This window comes from Tupaia chinensis, unplaced genomic scaffold (assembly GCF_000334495.1).
Source record: "Tupaia chinensis unplaced genomic scaffold, TupChi_1.0 Scaffold000634_1, whole genome shotgun sequence".
Lineage (NCBI taxonomy): Eukaryota > Metazoa > Chordata > Mammalia > Scandentia > Tupaiidae > Tupaia > Tupaia belangeri.
Window position 1 is genome coordinate 4001995 of NW_006160154.1, and position 18721 is coordinate 4020715.

Sequence of the window (18721 nt, forward strand, 5' to 3'; positions counted from 1 at the left end):
GCCTCAGGGAGTGAGTTACAAGCTACAGACAGGACAGATAAAGAGAGGATGCACATGGAGCTCCTAAAGCTAAGCATTCCTGAGTTCAAGTCTCCGTCTTGCCATTTGCTATGAGGCTTTGGCCATATCAGCCTCCCTGAACCCCGTGTCATTTAGGGAGCAGTGAAAGGTGAGGATCTTTTCAGTTACACCCCTATCAGAGAATACGCACAACTTGATCTAGCCAGACACTTCCCCTCCCCAGGATGGTACATCACCACCCATCTCATCCTAGGAGGGTAAGAGAGAGATGAAGTCACCACATACAAGGCACGCCTTGAGGCCTCAGACTTCAAGTCTGTCAAGAAAGGCTGATAGGAAAGAGTTAGGTACTCGAGACTTTCAAGGCTCCCTGAGGGTGCCAGGAGAGAAGGGTTAAGCAGGAAGGAGACGGGCGTGGGCACCTCAGAGGCCGCCACTGAAAGGGCAGCTGCTCTCGGCTGCCTCCTTACCAGTGTTTATGGTGGAGATGGAGAAAAATCACGTGTGAACTCTGTAGGAACGCATTTCTCCCCGCAGATGGAAAATACCATTAAGCATTCCAGTTAGTGATTTCTCAAATCGCCAAGTGTTGCATGATTTGCCTCTAGACAGACATGTACCTTTGCTGTTCCTTTGTGGTGTTCTGGAAAAAACAGTAATTATTCTTCTGAAAACGTTCGAATTTACACTTCTGAGATGTCAGGATCTCATTTGTGCCGCTACATGCCTCAAAAGCAAACCTTTTTTATTTATTTTTTATTTTTTTATTTTTTTTAGAGATTTTTGCTATAGGGCGCATGCACTCGCCAGACAGACAGAGAGAGACAGAGAGATAGAAAGCGAGAAATCATCCCCCAGGGGGCATGGCCATGCCACAATCCCTTCTCCATTCTCCTCTCAGGATCTTGGGCACGCACGCACACGCGCCCGGCGTGAGTTTAAGCCACCAGGTCCGGGACTCGAACCACGGTCGACTACGTGGGCGTCCAGGGACATAGCCCTTACGCTAACTGCTGGTCCCAGCAAACCTTTTTTAAATGTTTACCTTTCAGACAAAAAACTAAACACTGTCAATTCCCTTTCTAAGACAATCCTTCTGGTGCCTTAAGAAACTTGGGAATGGAAGGGGAAAGAAGGTGCCTTGCTGTCAGCAACTATCGGAGAGATCAACCCACCAACCTACAGGGCCAGGCATGGAGCCCGGACCTAAAGTGAGAAGACCTATGTTCTAGGGCCGGCATGACTGTCTACTGCTTTCTCAGGATATGTCATTTCATTTTTCTGGGCCATGGTTTCTTCATCTGTGGAATATATAGCCCCTTTCAGTACCAAAGCGTGTATTTTTAACCAATGCTCTGCTTCCGTATCTGTAAAATAAAAACACTTACCTAAGGTTGGCCTCATAGCGTAGTGGTTAGGCATTGCATAAGGGAAGCCTGATCCTAGGTGTCTGATAAGGGTTAGATCCCTAGCCCCAGTGTGCTTTGGGTGTGTTTGTGTCCAGGATCCCAGTGGGATGAAGAACTGAAGGAAAAGGGTTTGACAGGGTGCTGTCTCATACCCGGGCCCTCTGACAACAACAAAGAAGAAAAAGAAGGTTTGCCTCCGACTCTCAGGAAAGTAAAGACTAAAAACGAAATGTTTGAACAAAGTTTTAAGATCATAGGATGACAGAAATAATCAAGATTCCTAAAGTCACACAGCTATTAAAGACCCCAAAGTATGCAGCTAAAGGGAAACTGAACTCAACACACAGAGGAGCAGGTGGTTGCACTTGGCGATGGTCTTCCTTCTGACACTCTCTTCATGGCTTCCTGTGGCTCAGAGGAAGAGTAGGTTGAAAGCCAGGGTAAGGTCCTAGTCCAGGGAGAAGCTCCAGGCTTGGAAGCTCCAGGCTTGGTGAGTGACATCAGGAAGCAGGTTTTTTGCCACGTACTCTCTTATAGGTACACACTCATGCCCTCGAGTCATGTACACTGCAGGCTAAATAAACTGTGTCAAATAACGACCTCATTTCCAAAGCTGAGCTCCAGACATGGAAGCTTTGAGCCTGGTGAGAAGAGGACCTCCACCCCCACACAGCCACGAGAAACTTAGCTACTCTGAGCCTCCCTTTGCTCATCCGTAAAATGGGGACAGTAGTAGTACCTACTAATGCATTTCAGGGACATGAGGAGGATTTTAAATGAGGAATGCTGTGTATAAAGCCCTCAGAACAGTGCCTGCCACATACTAAACTGTTCAATACGTGCTACCTGTTAAAGAGGTCTTCCGAAAATTCACAGAAAATGCTTACTAGGAGAAAACTAGGAGAGATTTCAATAATAAACTCATATCGGTTTCCATTTCTTCATGCACTTTTTGACGACTCCTGACAGTCATCTTAATACTACCACCATTCAAGAGCTAGGTACACAATGCTAGTTCAGTAAGAAAATGAACAGTGGCAGATGGGAAGGTCCTGAAATCCAGAGCATCCTGTGGCAATGCAGCTGCTCACCTCCCTCTGCTCCTGACACTCCCAGACATTCTGAAATGAAGATGTCTGCAAGGTAATGGAGGGCTGAGGGGGAAGAGGAACCTGGGTATGGCGACGGAGTAGGAAAACCCACACACAAGGAGCGGAGAGATGTGCAGGGAGCACTCGTCAGGAAGAGGGAGGTTAAAGGAAAGAAAGCTCTGTGTGAGAGAAACAGCTGGGGGGGGGGCGACAAAAAAACCAGCCCCGTGCACAGGAGCACAAGTAATGGAGATGCGTTGAACCCAGTGGGAGGAAGAGGCAGAGCTGGGGCCCAGTGCAGGGAGATGGAAATTACAATAATGGATAAGACCAAAACCGCCAAGTACACTCTAAAGACGGGGGAGGGGCGGGCAGAGAACTGGACTCAGCAGCACCCAGAGAACAATACAGTGAGGAAGTTTGGAGGGAAGGAGGAACGTTTATTAGGAAAGGTGGAAAGGGAAAAGGGAAAAGGCAGGGAAAGGTCTCCACCTGTTTGCACGTAAAATAAAGAACTGGGAGTTTTGGAGGGGTTAACAAGGAAGAAAAACACTAAGCAACAGAAAGCGAGCTGACGGGCAAGGAAAACCTTTAAGACAGAAGGGAAGAGTGGATAATATGACTTTGGGAAGCCTTATGAACAGGTGATGAGTAAATCCAAAATTATTATTCCAGCTACCAGAGTGCTGTTTGCTTGCTTTGCTTTAGTTTGTATTTTCCACTTGGAAGAGAGGACATTTGCTCAGGCCAACTCTGCACAGTCAGGCGGTGGCCCGCCTGCACAGGTCACCTGAGTTCCCCCTGACGCTGGCTGCAGCCCTGGCTGCTACGTTCCTGGGGCTAGTATACCAATTCCCGGACCTCCGGGACAGAAATGGAACCAAACTAACTGCCAGCTCACTCCCTCCAGAGAACGGACAGACGACAGCCACTGATTCCCACTTTCTCCTGGAACGAGACCTAGTTCCTTGGGGAGAAACTTGCTTTCTAAGCTCAGTTCTCCAACCGCACCCCCTCCCGGTCCCCTGGGAGAATAGGTCACGCCGCCGGAGCGAGTAGTTAGTTAAACGGGACACCGGCCATCACCAGGCTCTCGCAACCTTTGTCCGCCCTCCAAGCTTAACCACGCTAGCTGGGTCCCGCGAGTGAGCGCCGGGTAAAGTTTCAGGGTAATCCCTGACGGGTCCGATTGAAAATAGCCTTTTGCAAGAACACCACCTGCACGCCCTACCTCGAGGCAAAGCTGCTGGGCCAGCCGGAGGGCGCCAGGCAACTACTGCCAAGCAGGGAGCAGACGCTAGGGCCCCACAGGTGAGCAGCTCTGACTCGAGGCAGGAACTGGGAGAAGCAGGAGTTCGGTGCAGGACGTCCTCAGGCCACGAAAGCCGTGAATGGGGCTCAATTACTCCCCAGGTTTCCACCAACAGCCGGCGCCCTGAGCCTGGCGGGGCAGAGCCGCGAGCCCCCAACGCCGCCTTACCTCGCGTGATTCCCACACCGCAAAGCCTCCGAAGTCAGTGGACCCAAGAAAATCCCCGCTGCACCCCCGTACTCGCTCCAATGCCGGCAAAGATCCCTGTTCGCCGAGCTCTCCGGGAAGCCTGAGCTCCCGCGCCTAGCCTCGGGGCTGGTGGCGGGCTGACCAGCAGCGGGAGAAAGCGCCGCTGAGTCCGGCCGCGCCTCTGCACATCACCCCCAGCACGCCCACCATCGCTCCCAGCACGCCCACCATCGCTCCCAGCACGCCCACCATCGCTCCCAGCACGCCCACCATCGCTCCCAGCACTCCCGCAGTCTCCCTCCGCCTCTCCCATCCGCTCTCCCCGTCTCTCATTAAATTAGTCTGCTCGTCACACCCTTGGCCCGGTTCACACGCCCTGCAACCGGGTTCCTCTGCCCGCAAGCTACGCCATCACCAGCCCCGGTCCAACTCTGGTGCAGCGGCCCCAGCCACTCCTCCATACCCCCACTCACAGCCTCCCCAAACCCGGTTCTTGCTCTGGCCCAGATAACTCTCAGTACCGCCCAGGGAAGGAGGAGCCGTCGCGTCGCCCGGCAGCCGCCTCCCATTGCCCATTCGCCCCACCTCTGCCTGGACTAGGAGTTCACGCCAGGCGAAGGCCAGGTGGCTACGGTTTTGGAGCAAAGGGAAACCTCAGCGAAGAATTTTTGGCCTTTGTTTCCGCAGGGCCTAAGGCAGGTGTTGGGACTGTTTCAGTGAACACACTCAGAGAACCATCAGCTTCCTCATGTGGCTGAAGGCCCAATCATGAATTTACATAGAAAGCACGGAGGGGCAAACGGACTCTGCTGCGCTAGGATATGTGGCCCAATGTTCCACGGTTGTTTCCTGATATACGACTAAAGGAACTCAAAATAAATGCTTTCTTTTAGAAAGTGAGATTTTTCAGATTCCTTTGAGTGATTGTTATGTGCTATCACTATTATAAACGTACTACTTTGATCATCAAAAACAATAACCATTATTTTTAAGCTAAAGAACATAAATTACCCAATGTAAAGTCAAAATTAATTTTATATATGCTCTTCTTCGACATCAGCAGTTGGCGTAACGGCTATGTCTCTGGACTCTCATGTAGTCCATCGCGGTTCGAGTCCTGGACCCGGTGGCTTAAACTCATGGGTGCGTGGGTATGCGTGCATGCCCAAGATTCCAAGAGGAGAATAGAGGAGAAGGGATTGCGGCGTGGCCATCCCTCCTGGGGGGTGATTTCTCGCTTTCTATCACTCTGTCTCTCTCTGTCTTTCTGGCAAGTGCACGTGCCCTATAGCAAAAACCTCTCCCCCCCCCAAAAAAAATAATTTTTTATGTTCTTCTTAAAGAATTAATTATCATTTTTTAATTTAACCAGAGGGAGACAGAGAGAGGGAAATTGAGAAAGCAAGCCACCAGGTCTAGGACTCGAACCACCGTGCGAGTCCAGTGCCTTAATCACCACACCACCTGCCGGCCCCTATATATGCTGTTTTAAAATACTGAAAGAACTACTTTGCATGCTATCGTAATGATGGATATATGTCATTATGTATTCATAAAAGTCATTATAAAGTACAACACAAAAAGTAAGCTTTGTAAAAGCTTTTAAGCTTTAACCATATGTACCAATACCTCCTCATCAGTTTAACAATTGTACCACACTAATAGATGTCAAAATTGTGTATAGAAGGAAGGGATTTGAGGGAGTATATATTAAAGCTCTATGTACTTTCTACTCCGTTTTATTTTGTTTTGATTTAAATTGATAGAGGGTGCAAGTGCTCACAGGCGAGTGAGAGAAAGAGATGAAAAGTGAGAAAGCACCCCTCATGTGAAATGGTCACACCTCAATCCCTTCTCTTCATTTCTCTTTTTGGGATTTTGGGCATGCATGCATAAACACTGGGCGTGTTTTTCAAGCTCCTGGGTCTGGACTCAAACCATGTTGGCTATATGGGATCCAATGGCTTTAACCACCACACCCCCAGCTGGTTTTCCACTCAATCTTTCTGTAAACCTAAAACTGTTCCAAAAAATAAAGTCTATTAATTAAAACACACACACCAAAATTTAATGGTAATTATCTCTGGATAGTGGAAATATTGGCAAATTTTTATTTCTTTGAACTTTTCTTGAAATCCCCCAAATTTTCAACAAGGAACATATATGTGTGTGTGTGTGTGTGTGTGTGTGTGTGTGTGTGTGTAGGCAGAGAGCATGTGCATGCCAGAGAGAGAGAAGCACCTCTCTGTGGAGCGTGGTCAATCTCTTCTCCATTCCCTATCCTGTCCAGATTTGGGGCATGAGAACACACACTTGCCTGGCATGTTTTCTCAAGCCCCGGGGGCTGGGATTCAAAGCTCAGTCAGCATATGGAATCCAACTCCCTACGCATTACATTTACCCACTGCACTACAGGGCCAGCCCTGAGCATGTATTTTTAAAACAGAAAAATATTACAAAAACAAAAAAAAATAGACCCTGGAAACCTTTAGATGCATAGCATGAATGGCATAGCATTAATGAATATGCCACTTTATTTCTATGTTATATAACTAACAAAGTCTTCATTAGGCACTCAGAAACGTTAGAATGAGATCTGTTTTAGTATTGTTAAAAAAGAATATTGGGGCCAAATTGAGAGTTTTTAAAATTATCTCTTCAGAATTAGCATAAACTGATGAGCAGATTGTGATTTTTCTTTTCAAATGATGTTTCTGCCTATTTGAAAATCACTGTTAATATTTACATGCAATGTTTCGTCTAGTGAAGAAAACACTGTACTTAAACCAAATGCTTAGAAACAGGCCTGGCCTCAGATAAATGGATTTCTGTAGGCAAATGACTTACTCTAAAGACATTCTGCTTCTCTTACCCCCTCAGTGATCCTGGGCAAGCCAGGGAAAGGAGACATCAGGGCCTCCTTCTCTACATTGGATGGAAAACTAAAACTTCATCTCATTCTAGACTTTTGGTATCACCTGAACACACAGAGATGCTGGATAACTGTTAGTTCCTGTTCTTTCTTTTGAGAGGATTTTTGCTACAGGGGCGCATGCACTTGCCAGAAAGACAGAGAGAAACAGAGACAGAAAGCGAGAAATCACCACCTAGGGGGGATGGTCACACTGCAATTCCTTCTCTTCCATTCTCTTGTATTCTTTGGCTCCCATGCACACACGCCAGGTGTGAGTTTAAGCCACTGGGTCCGGGACTTGAACTGCGGTCAACTACATGGGAGTCCAGAGACATAGCCATTACGCTAACTGCTGGTCCCTTAGTTCCTGTTCTTAAAAAAAAAAAAATATTCAGCTTTCAGTAGGAACTTTGAGCTTCTAGGATAAAAAATATTTTGGGATGGCTGGCTCAGTGCTCAAAAGATGCTGGATCCATAAAAAAAAATGTGAATGTGGTTCTCAACTTGACCTGTACATACCAGGCGCGCGCATTCATGGCCCTCAGAATGTATCTTTCACCTTATATTAATTGAGTCCTTAATATGCCAGGTCCTCAGGGTCAGCAGGTGGCATGGTGGTCAAGGCACTGGACTCTCACATGGCTGACTGAGGTTTGAGTCCTGGACCTGGGGACCTGCTTTCTCACTTTCCCGCTCTCTCTTGGTCAAATAAAAAATAATAATAAATTAAATTAATAAAATAATTATTTTTAAAAATGCCATGTCCTTTATACTCATTATTATACAAATGCTGTATGATTTCACTTACGTGAGGTATACAGAGTAGTCAAACAGAATGGTGGTTACTGGTGGTTAGGGGAGGAGGAATGGGGAGTTGTTTGGTGGGTACAGTTTCAGTTTTGCAACATGAAAAGAGTTCTATGGACAGAAGGTGGTGATGGTTGCACAGCCATGTGAACATTCTTAGTGCCACTGAACTATATGCTTTAAAAGTTAAGACTGTGTATCTTATACATATTTTATCACTACTGAAAACAGTTGTTCCCAGCTTTCTAATCTAATCAGAATTTGCACAAAGCCATTAGAATTTGAGAGAATACAGCTATCTCCACAACTGGCTGAATTCAGTGTGGTTCTGAAAGGCCTGTAACCACCTCAGCCCTTTGCAAACTATGAATCTAGGATCTGACAGTGTCCTTGAACCTAGCACTGAAGAGGAAGATTTTTCTAGAGGAGTTCCTTACAAACAGGCTTACTCTTTGATTTAATCAAGTAACTCCTGAAATCCTGTATTCTTAATGAAATTTGCATGATTGATACCCTCATCTAACAATTTTTATTTTACCACTGAACTCTTTTATCATTACACAGTATGCTCGTAATACTCTTCAGGGCTGAGTCTCTGTCCCTGGAGACTGAGTGCTGGCTTTTAGAGGCAGACAGATCTCAGAGAGAATTTCTCCTTACACTTTTAACTAGCTGGGTAGCCTTAGACAAGCTTCCTGGAAGCTTTGTTTTCTGTAACGTGCAAATAATAACCTTGAGCTGGCCTCTTGGTCTAGTGGTTAAGTGAGCTGGATCCCACACAGCTGACCATGATTTGAATCCCAGCCCTGGTGACTTTAAAAACAATCTAGGTTTGTGTGTGTGTGTGTGTGTGTGTGTGTGTCCAAAATCCCAACAGAATGAAGAAATGGAAGAGAAGGGATTATGGGCATGATCACACCTCATGGGGAGGTGCCTTCTCTCCCTCTCAATTTCTCCATCTCTCTCTTGAAAATGACTTCATCAGGAAGACCGGGCCTTTTTCAAGACTCGCTTCGACTTCCCTGACTTCCCTTGGTAGCAAGAAGTACTTCGTATGAAGTGACACCCGAACATCTGAGACACAGCTCTGTTTGAGCACCATTCAAAAAACTTATGGACATTGGAGAGCAGTAATTTTATTTATTTATTTGCTTTGTGATCTTCCACAATACTAGGTCATAACAAAGTATTCAATAAAACATAATAAACTCATGCCGGGTGCATGTGCGTGTGTGCCCAAGATCCCAAGAGGAGAATGGAGGAGAAGGAATTGCAGTGTGGCCATCCCCCCTGGGGAGGTGATTTCTCACTTTCTGTCTCTCTGTCTCTCTCTGTCTTTCTGGCGAGTGCATGTGCCCTATAACAAAAACCTCTCAAAAAAAAAAAGTATGTTACATGAATAAAGTAATAAAGCAAAGTAAAAAAAAAAAAAAAATTAAAAACCAGTTCCTAAAATCAGGAATCTATCTAACAGTCTAGGCAGGCTGCCAGTTCTCTTTTGGCTGATTTTTATGTTTCATGTTAAAACAATAATTCCTTTCAACTCAAAAATTCTAAGCAAACTCCTAATACCCACCATAGCTCACAAATCATTTGAGATGAATCATGTGACCAGTTTTGAATTTCAGCTCTGACCAGTCTCCCATTTTAAAATCTGAGTTGATTCTTTTTTTCCCAACAACTTTAGAAGTGCAAGAGAACAGATGGGAGAGAACAAGATGATTCACTGTTTACTTATAAGTAGTCTTCAAATAATGAGAAACAGGTTAAAGAGATAATTACACTATAGTGAGTCTTAAAATAAAAGGCTCCTTCACAGACCAGAATATTCACTAAGGAATATTCTTCGTTAAACCTCTACGCTTACGCTTGGCTAGCCATGAATAAATGGATGTGCTCGGGAAATAAACTGTTAATATAATAAGAGAACCATATTTTGGGGAGTTTAAGAAAATAGTGGTTAAGCCATACATTTGACCAAGGTCGATTAGAATCTTCCTTGGATAGAAATTCGGGTTCAGCACCCTCTTAGATTCATGCATTGTTCAAGATGCATGAACTGTTACCTGAACATGTTTCTGAATGAAACTGGTACTATTTACAAGTAATGAATGGAAATGACTTGTATGCTAGTCACCACAGTATGTCTTTGAGATTTAGTCAAGTTGTTCTATGTAACATTAATTCATTCTTTTTCATTGCTGGTTTGAATGTACTATGCTTTATTTATTGTTGATGCACCATTAAGTTGCTTCTACTTTGGGTTATTATACTGCTATGAACATATGGTTCCAATAAGGGGAAAAAATAACACTCCTTTTGGATATATACCCAGGAGTGGTATTGCTGGGTCATGGAATTTCCATACATTCACTCTCAGTAAATACTGCTAACCTCTTTTTTTTTTTCTTTCAAAATAGTTGTACTAGTTTACACTCTCACAAGTAATGTAAGAGAGTTCCAGGTGCCTCACTACTCTCATTAACACTTGCTATTGCCTTCGCCTCAGTTTCTCATCAGAAAAATGGGAATAACAATAGTACCTACCCATCACCCACAGTTGTTAAAACATTAAGTAAGAATAGAATAATAATTGTTTGATAAATCATGGGTTTAATTTCCATTTGTTAGTCTAGTCATTCAGTTAGAAACCCCAAGGGACAAATATTAAACTTCATACTTCTTCAATCACACTGAATCAGGCTACTTCCCAATAATTTTTAGTGGCCATCAATCTCTACAAATAGTTCAAAATGATCTCTTTTTTTTAACAATCTATACTATTGAAGAGTTACCCATTTATCGATTTAAGAGATAAATAGGATTGCAAGTCAACAACATGTAGAGTATGTGTGCTTTTATTTTGTTTTTAACAGAAAATGTATACACTCATCTTTGCAATTTACTGTGGCTCATTCCACCTCCCTGGTATCTTCTGTTGAAGGTGATCTTGGCTGCCTTCGCTGATTTCTTCATCTAAAGTTCATAGTTTATTCATGATGAGTCTTACATTGTCAACATCTTTACTTTTCTCTATATCATATTAACAGACCCCTTGCTCTATTATTTATTCCTTGTCTGCCTGACAAGAATGAGTTCCTTCTGACAAAGAAAGGAAATGAAATGGAACGTGAGAACAGTGTGCTGGTGGCAGGTGGAAGAAATGTAGAAGGGAGGCCGGCTGTGCAGGTTATGCAGCCCAAGGACAGGATGGCAGATGGACAGCGGGACTTCACGGCAGAGGTGCCAGGATCACAGGGCCAATGTAGACATACCAAAGACACATGGACCAGCCTAACCTGAAGGCTCCTTTGCCAAGAAGCTAACGTATTTGTGATGCCCTGGAATAATGTTGATTTGATGGTTTGGGGGAGAGAAATCAGAGATGAAATAAATTCAGATTTTAGAGACACCATTTAGAGAGGATGCTTAGTCCCTCTTTGTAGATCAGAAGTAGGCCTGAGCACCAGTATTACATAGATTTCTTCTTTCAGACACACACACAGTACTGCTTTTGTTTCACACATTTGCTTTCATCACATTGGTTTAGTTCATTCGGTTACTAATAAGAGAAAATACCTGAAAGTAGATGATTTTTAGGAATAGAAGTTTATAGACCAGCAGGTAGTGCAGTGGTTAAGGCACTGGATTCCACATGGCTGACTGCAGTTTGAGTCCTGGGTCCAGCAGCCTGAAACTCACACTGGGTGCACGTGCATGCATGCGCAAAATCCTGAGAGGAGAATGGAGAAGGGATTGCAGTGTGGTCATCCCCCCTCAGGGGAAGTGGTTTCTCACTCTCTCTCTCTCTCTCTGTCTCTCGAGCAAGTACATGCACCCTATAGCAAAAATCTCTCTTAAAAAAAAAAAAAAGAAAGAAAGAAAGAAAGAAAAGAATACAAGTTTATTAGGCTCATGGTTTGGAGGCCCAAGGTCCAGGGGCCATACCCAATAAAGTCCTTCTGGCTGAATCACAGCACAACAGGGGGTAGGAGAGTGTGTCCCTGTGTCCATGTCTCTGTCTTATTTCTGCTCTTAATAAGCCCAACAGGCTTCATCTATGAGGGCTCCACCCTAAGGACTTTAATCCTAATCTCTCAAAGGGTCCACATTTCAACATGTTCATTTGGTATAGTTTCTACCCTCTTAATCTGGTCACAACCAAATCTCAACACATGAATTTTGGGTAGACGTTCACACCATAGCAATGTTCAACTACTAGGTGGTTGGTAAAATCATGGTGTATTTTTCTGTTTTTCTATGCAAGAATGCATTATGACTTCCCTGACAACTTAATACACTGTGTATTGTAATACATGCAAAGGTTATACAGAAACGGAAAAAGTCAGTTTTGATTTAAAATGCAAAAATTATAAAGAAAAGAGAGAAACATCATTCAGGCCCTGAACACTTGGGATGAGACACACACACACACAAAGACTGTTTCAAGATAAGTAAATTCCTTCATGACAGGGACCAGGCATAGTGGTTATATCACTGGACTTGAACATGGATGACCATGGTTTGAGTCCCAAACCTGGTAGCTTGAAAATCACTCCAGGTGCATGTGAGTGTGTGCCCAAGATCCTGGGAAGGGAATGGATGACAAGGAGTGGCATGACCATTCCTCCTGAGAGGTGATTTCTTGCTTTCTCTTTCATTGTCTCTGTCTGTCTCTCTCTGGCAAGTGCATGTGCTCTAAGGCAAAAACCTCTTAAAAAAAAATTCCTCCATGACAGACTCTAAATTACTTATCCTTTTAGCTCCTGCACTCTGTTAGAGTGACATCTAACATAAGTCCAATTAATGATCAATCCATATTAGAAGAAAGGGGAGTGGAGGGACCAGCAGTTAGCGTAATGGCTATGTCGCTGAACTCCCATGTAGTCGACTGCGCGAATCCTGGACCCAGTGGCTTAAACTCACACTGGGTGCGTGCCCAAGATCCCAAGAGGAGAATGGAGGAGAAGGGATTGTGGTGTGGCCATCCCCCCCGGGGGGGGGGGCGGTAATTTTTCGCTTTCTATCTCTCTGTCCCTCTCTGTCTTTCTGGTGAGTGCATGTGCCCTATAGCAAAAAAAAAAAAAAAAAAAGAAGAAGAAGAAGAAGAAAGGGTAGTGGAGATTTACAAAGGAAGGCATATTCCACAGCATGACTTCTATTGTTTTGTTTTATTTATTTATTTATTTAGAGAGATTTTTGCTATAGGGCATGTGCACTCCCCGGAAAGACAGAGAGACAGAAAGTGAGAAATTACTCCCTGGTGGGGCGGAGGCCTGGGGGGGGCGGGCACACACCACAATCCCTTCTCCATTCTCCTCTCGGGATTTTGGGCTCACATGCACATACACCTAGAATGAGTTTCAGGCCTCAGTCTGGGATGTGAACCGTGGTTGACCATGTGGGAGTGGAGAGAAATAACCATTATGCCATCTGCTGTTCCCCACAGCATGACTTTTAAAGGCTCCAGGTGTTGTCTCCGGTACCCCCATGAGAGGAACCAGGTCATACGGGACCAGACACTGAGGGAAGACAGGAGACTGGCCACACAGTGGCGGGCGTGGGGGAGCTGTGTGACTGGAACCTGGGTGGCTGGAGCCCTCTCAGCTTCTACTTCATCACGGATGCAGAGTCCTACAGTGCAGACTGACAAGAACCGACCTGTGCAACCCGGGGGACACAGAGGGGAAGAGGTCGTGATGTGCCAGGCAACAGGTACTGAGGCAGAGGAAGGCGAGGGGTGCAGGGAGGCACAGAGGACAGCTACTGAGTCCCTAACCAGCCTCTCTTCTGAGTCCATGGCACCTTGCCTCTGCACAAGTTCTGGGCCCACTCACCTGCCCTGCAGATTTTGGACTGAAGACTACAATGTGAACTCTTACCTGAGTCTGCAGACTGCCAGCTTGCCCTACAGAATTTGGATTTGCCAGCCTTCCCAATTGTGCAAACATGTGCGTGCGCGCGCGCACACACACACACACACACACACACACATCTTCAACAAGTTAATACAAAGTGGTGGCTGCCCTCCCCACGTAGCTTAGTGGTTAAAGAAGCTGAATCCCACATGGCTGACCACAGTTCAAATCCCAGCTCTGGCAGCTTGAAAATATTCCAGGTACATGTGCATGCATGCCCCAAATCCTGATACTATGGAGAAATGGAGAAGGGATTGCAAACCCTTTGAGGGGTGACCAAATGTCACTGAGGGGTGCTTCTCTCTCAGCTCTCTCTCTCTTGTTCTCTCTTTGTCTCTGTCTCTGGAGAGCCCATGCATACTCTAGCAATTGCAAAAATATTTTGTGGAAAATATATACTATGAGAAAAATTATGCATGTATTTCAAAATGTTTCACACCAAACAAAATAAACTCACACTTTAATTCCACTTCCTCATAAACTTTTTGAAGTCCCCTCTTTTTTTTTTTTTTTTTTTTTTAATATGTCATGTTGAGTCTATTTCTCTGGAGAGACTTATCTAACTACAGGAATAGATGGTAAGTTTAGAAAGTCTTCAAAAAGGAGCTCCTGCCTGAACCAGGTGTCCACAAGGAGTCTATGCAAATTAGTCAGAGCTGTCTAACAGGATTTGGATGGGAACAATGCTGAAGACATGCTGAAATGCTACTAAGGCTATAATCTACTCTCCAGATGACTGGCAGGAGGTAGACTGAAGCGATGCCAACCAAGGGTCCTGTGGGAGTCCCAGGTTGGGGGAGGTGCTGGTGCTGAGTGGGGAGAGGAAGACACTTGGGGTGTTTTGGGATGCTTAAGCTGGGAGAGGAGAGCCAAGAAGAGAGAAGAGGAGTGGAGCGAAGACAACTCAGGGAGGGCCTTGCTCCTCCCCTCGCAGCCAGGCTTCTGTGCACCATTTTCTGACCTGACCACATCTTCCCATCTGTCTGCCTAAAAATCTCAGCGTTGTCCAGCTCTAGCCCCTCAGGCACAGGCAGGCAGGTGCCAGTTTTCTGCAAATATGCCTCTCATGCTCTTCCTGGTCTACATGGCCACTGCTGCCCTACTACACTGACCTCTCTCCCACCCTCTCATCCCCCAGTGAGGCAGGCCACTGCGAGGGGGAATCTGCCCTCTCTGAAGCAGATACATTATTACATCACTTCTTGCCACCTACACTGTCAAGGTCAAGTTTCTTAGGATGTTCTCCTTTTTTTTGGAGAGAGATTTTTCTATAGGGCATATGCACTTGCCAGCAAGACAGAAAGTGAAAAGTCACCTTCCGGCGAGGGGGAGGGGGGCAGATGGCCATGCCACAATCCATTCTCCTCCATTCTCCTCCTTGGGATTTTGGGCACACACACACACACACATACACACACACACACTCCCAGTGTGAGTTTTAAACAGCTGGGTCCAGAATTCGAACCATGGTTGACTACATGGGAGTTCAGTGATGTAACCATCATGCCATCCACTGGTCCCAAGTGTCTTGGTGTGTTCTGTAGGATCATCATAACCTGTCCCCACCGAGCTTTCCAGCTTATCTGACCCACATGCCTTCACCACAGGACCTTTGCACAAACCACACTGTCCTTCTGGATTTCTTCCCGAAATACACCAGGACCTTTGCCACCCCAAGAAGCTGCTTCTGGTGGTCCTTCTGCCTGAAAAGCCAGTCCTACAATTTTCCTCTTGGCAAGTCAAGGCATTCTGTCTTCAAGGCTTGGTTTACATATTACATTCTACCCTTCCTACAAGTAAAAATAAGTATCTCTTCATCTTTCTTCCTCTTAGTTCTTTTAGAATCCTATCTTTATCTTCTATACCAGCAAGCAGCTTCTTGAAATCCTGGTGCCTGGTACTGTATTACACTCAGTATTCAGAAGACACTCAATATATGTATGCTAAATTAAATTGGGCTGGAATCTATTGGCTTAGGTTGGAGAGAGGTTTTTGCTATAGGGCATGCACACTTGCTGGAAAGTCAGAGAGAGACAGAAAGCAAGAAATCACCCCCCAGGAAGGATGGCCATGTCACAATTCCTTCTCATCCCCTCCGTTAGATCTTGGGCATGCATGCACACACACCTGGTATGAGTTTAAGCTGCCTGGTCTGAGATTCAAACCACAGTTGACTACGTGGGAGACCAGTGCCATAACTATTAATGTCATTTGCTCATTCCAGGTTGGAGAGATTTTACACAGCTATATCTGTGGTCATTCTACTAGTCAATGACTGAATTAAGATTCAAATCCAGGGGCCAATGGGTGGTGTGATAGTTAAGGTGCTGGACCCCCATAGGTCTGGCTTGAAAATCTCACTGGGTGCATGTACATACATTCCCAAAGGAGAATGGAGGAGAAGGGATTGTGGCATGGCCATTCCCCCCCTCTCTGGGGGGGTGATATCTCATTTTTTCCCTTTCACTGTCTCTCTCTCTCTTTCTCCAGTGAGCACACATGCCCTAATGGCAAAAATCTTTTTAAAAAATTTTTTTAAAGAAAAGATTCAGATCCAAGGGCCAGCAGGTGTGATGGTAAAGACGATGGATTCCATATAGCTAACTGCAGTTTGCATGCCAGACCAGGAGGCCTGAAAAACATGCCTGGCATGTGTGCACACACACTCAAAATCCTCAGAAGAGGAACCAGCAGTTGGCATAATGGCTATGTCGCTGGACTTCTACGTAGTTGATCACGGTTTGAGTCCCAGACCAAGTGGCTTAAGCTCACGTTGGGCGCGTGTGTGTGCATGCCCAAGATCCCATGGAGGAGAGGGGATTGCGGCATGGCCATCCCCCCTGGGGGGTGATTTCTTGCTTTCTGTCTCTCTGTCTCTCTCTGTCTGTCTAGCAAGTGCATGCACCCTATAGCAAAAAAAAAAAAAAAAAAAACCCACAAAACTCTACAAAAAAAGAAAAAAGTAATCCTCAGAAAAGAATGGAGGACAAGGGATCGCAGCATGGTCATCCCCACGGGGAGTACTTTCTCGCTTTCCCTCTCTCTGTCTCTTTCCAGTGGCACATGGCCGGCCTATGGCAAAAATAAACAAACAAACAGAAACCCCCCCCAACACACACACAAAAAAGAAAACACAACAAAACTAAAAAAGAAATTAAAAAATACAAAAATATTCAAATTCAAGTTTTTAGTCCCAAATTTAGGACCCTCCACTCCACCACAGCTGACAGATGGGCTGAGTGTGGTTAGGTCCCCCGGCAACCCGTGATTCCTGAGGAGGTAGTGGCAGAAAGTTAACAAGCACCTGAACCCACCTCTCTAGACTCCACTTTCCGCCAGATTTGGATACAAAATTCTCATTGACTGAAAAGGAAGCTCTAGGGGCAGAAGACGGGTGAAACGCTGGAGTGTTTCTCAAACTTCCGACTACAACCACAGCAAGAAATACATTTCACTTATAATCTAATAGGCACACACACAAACATAAAGAGAAATGGCAACCAATGCTGACCTTTTACTTCATGCGATACATTCTGATGCTCTATATATTTTTTTTCTTTTACATGTTGTGTTTCTTCCATGAGAGAGAGAGACAGAGGAAAAGAGAGGCATCTCCACAAAGTTCTCATGCCACAATCCACCTCCAGTCCCTGCCTGCCCATGTGCACACACACCAAGTACGGATAGGGAGGTCTCGGGACATGAACCCAGGACCTTCCCTTATGGATTCAGGGTTAGAGAGCCTTATATTGCTGCTCTATCACCAGTCAACCCTGATATTCTCTGTTGGGTCTTACGTTGCTTCATTTAATTTTAGTGGAAACTCAGGTCAGCAGGTGATATAGAGGTTAAGGTGACTGGATTCCCCCATGGCTGACTCCACAGTTTGAGTCCCAGACCCAGTGGCTTTAAAAACATGCCAGGGGTTGGGAAACAGCAGTTAGCGTAATGGCTATGTCGCTGGACTCCCACGTAGTCGACTGCGGTTTGCGTCCCGGACCCAGTGGCTTAAAATTCACGCCGGGCACGTGTGCGTGCGTGCCCAAGATCCCAAGAGGAGAATGGAGGAGAAGGGATTGCGGCGTGACCATCCCCCCTGGGGGGTGATTTCTTGCTTTCTGTCTCTATGTCTCTCTCTGTCTGTCTGACGAGCGCACACGCCCTACGGCAAAAACCTCTCCAAAAAAAAAGAAAAAAAAAAACATGCCAGGTGCGTGTGCATGCATGCCCAAAATCCCGAGAGGAGAATAGAGGAGAGGGGATTGTGGTATGGCCATCCCCCTTGGAGGGTGAGTTCTCACGCTCTCTCTTTTTGTCTCTCTCTAGTAAGCATATGTGCCCTATGCCCCCGCAAAAAAAAAATTTCTGGTGGAAACTCACTAAATTGGTTTCGGGAGCCACTGATTGGGCGAGTCCGTGTTTGAAGTGCACCACAGTGATCAGCAGTGCGAGATGACAGAGTGTGATGGTAACGGGCACAGCTAGGACTCCTCTTCCGGCTGCTCCCCTGCTTCTTCCTGCTCCCGTTTGCCCCACTCCCTTCTTCCTCTGGGACAAAGACAGTTGGTTTCAGCTACCCAGCTCTCACTCCTGCCTTCCAAACAAAGAGATGTTAGTGTTCTTTCTCTGTTACATTCTAATTGTAATTTTGAGCTACTGGAAATTTTATTTATACAACACTGATATTATGCATTATTGCATACTCTAAAAACCAAAATGAGGCTCTATTTCTCTTCTGTTTTATAAAACTGAAAGCCCAGAGACTCGGTCTTGGTGACTGTTTAGGCCTAATGACCCTGAAGATTGGCTAGGCATCATCTTTGCTAGGCCCTTGGAATGATGAGAGTTAACCTAAATCCTGGACCCCCTCCCAGTGGGTGTCTAAGCTTCTTACTTCCTTAGTCCCAAGTAATTTTACTGTTTGGTCCAACATAACATTCAAATCCTTATTCTACCTCTTTGTTTGTAGATGGAGTTTACATTCCTCCAAGGCTAGTCACCGTCCTTGAGTCACAAGGTTCTTCTTTCATGTGGCCAGCTAGCTGAGTAGCGCCTTTCCT

General features: G+C 45.4%; 1 protein-coding gene across 1 annotated transcript in view; it reads right to left on the bottom strand.

Annotated features, from left to right (window-relative positions):
- SPATA13 (spermatogenesis associated 13) overlaps nucleotides 1-4191 on the bottom strand; it is a 169627-nt gene extending 165436 nt beyond the window's left edge. The window contains 1 exon segment of the mRNA XM_006159529.3: nucleotides 4002-4191. The gene's annotated coding sequence lies outside the window, so the exon portion shown is untranslated.
- Nucleotides 4192-18721: the final 14530 nt, after the last annotated feature.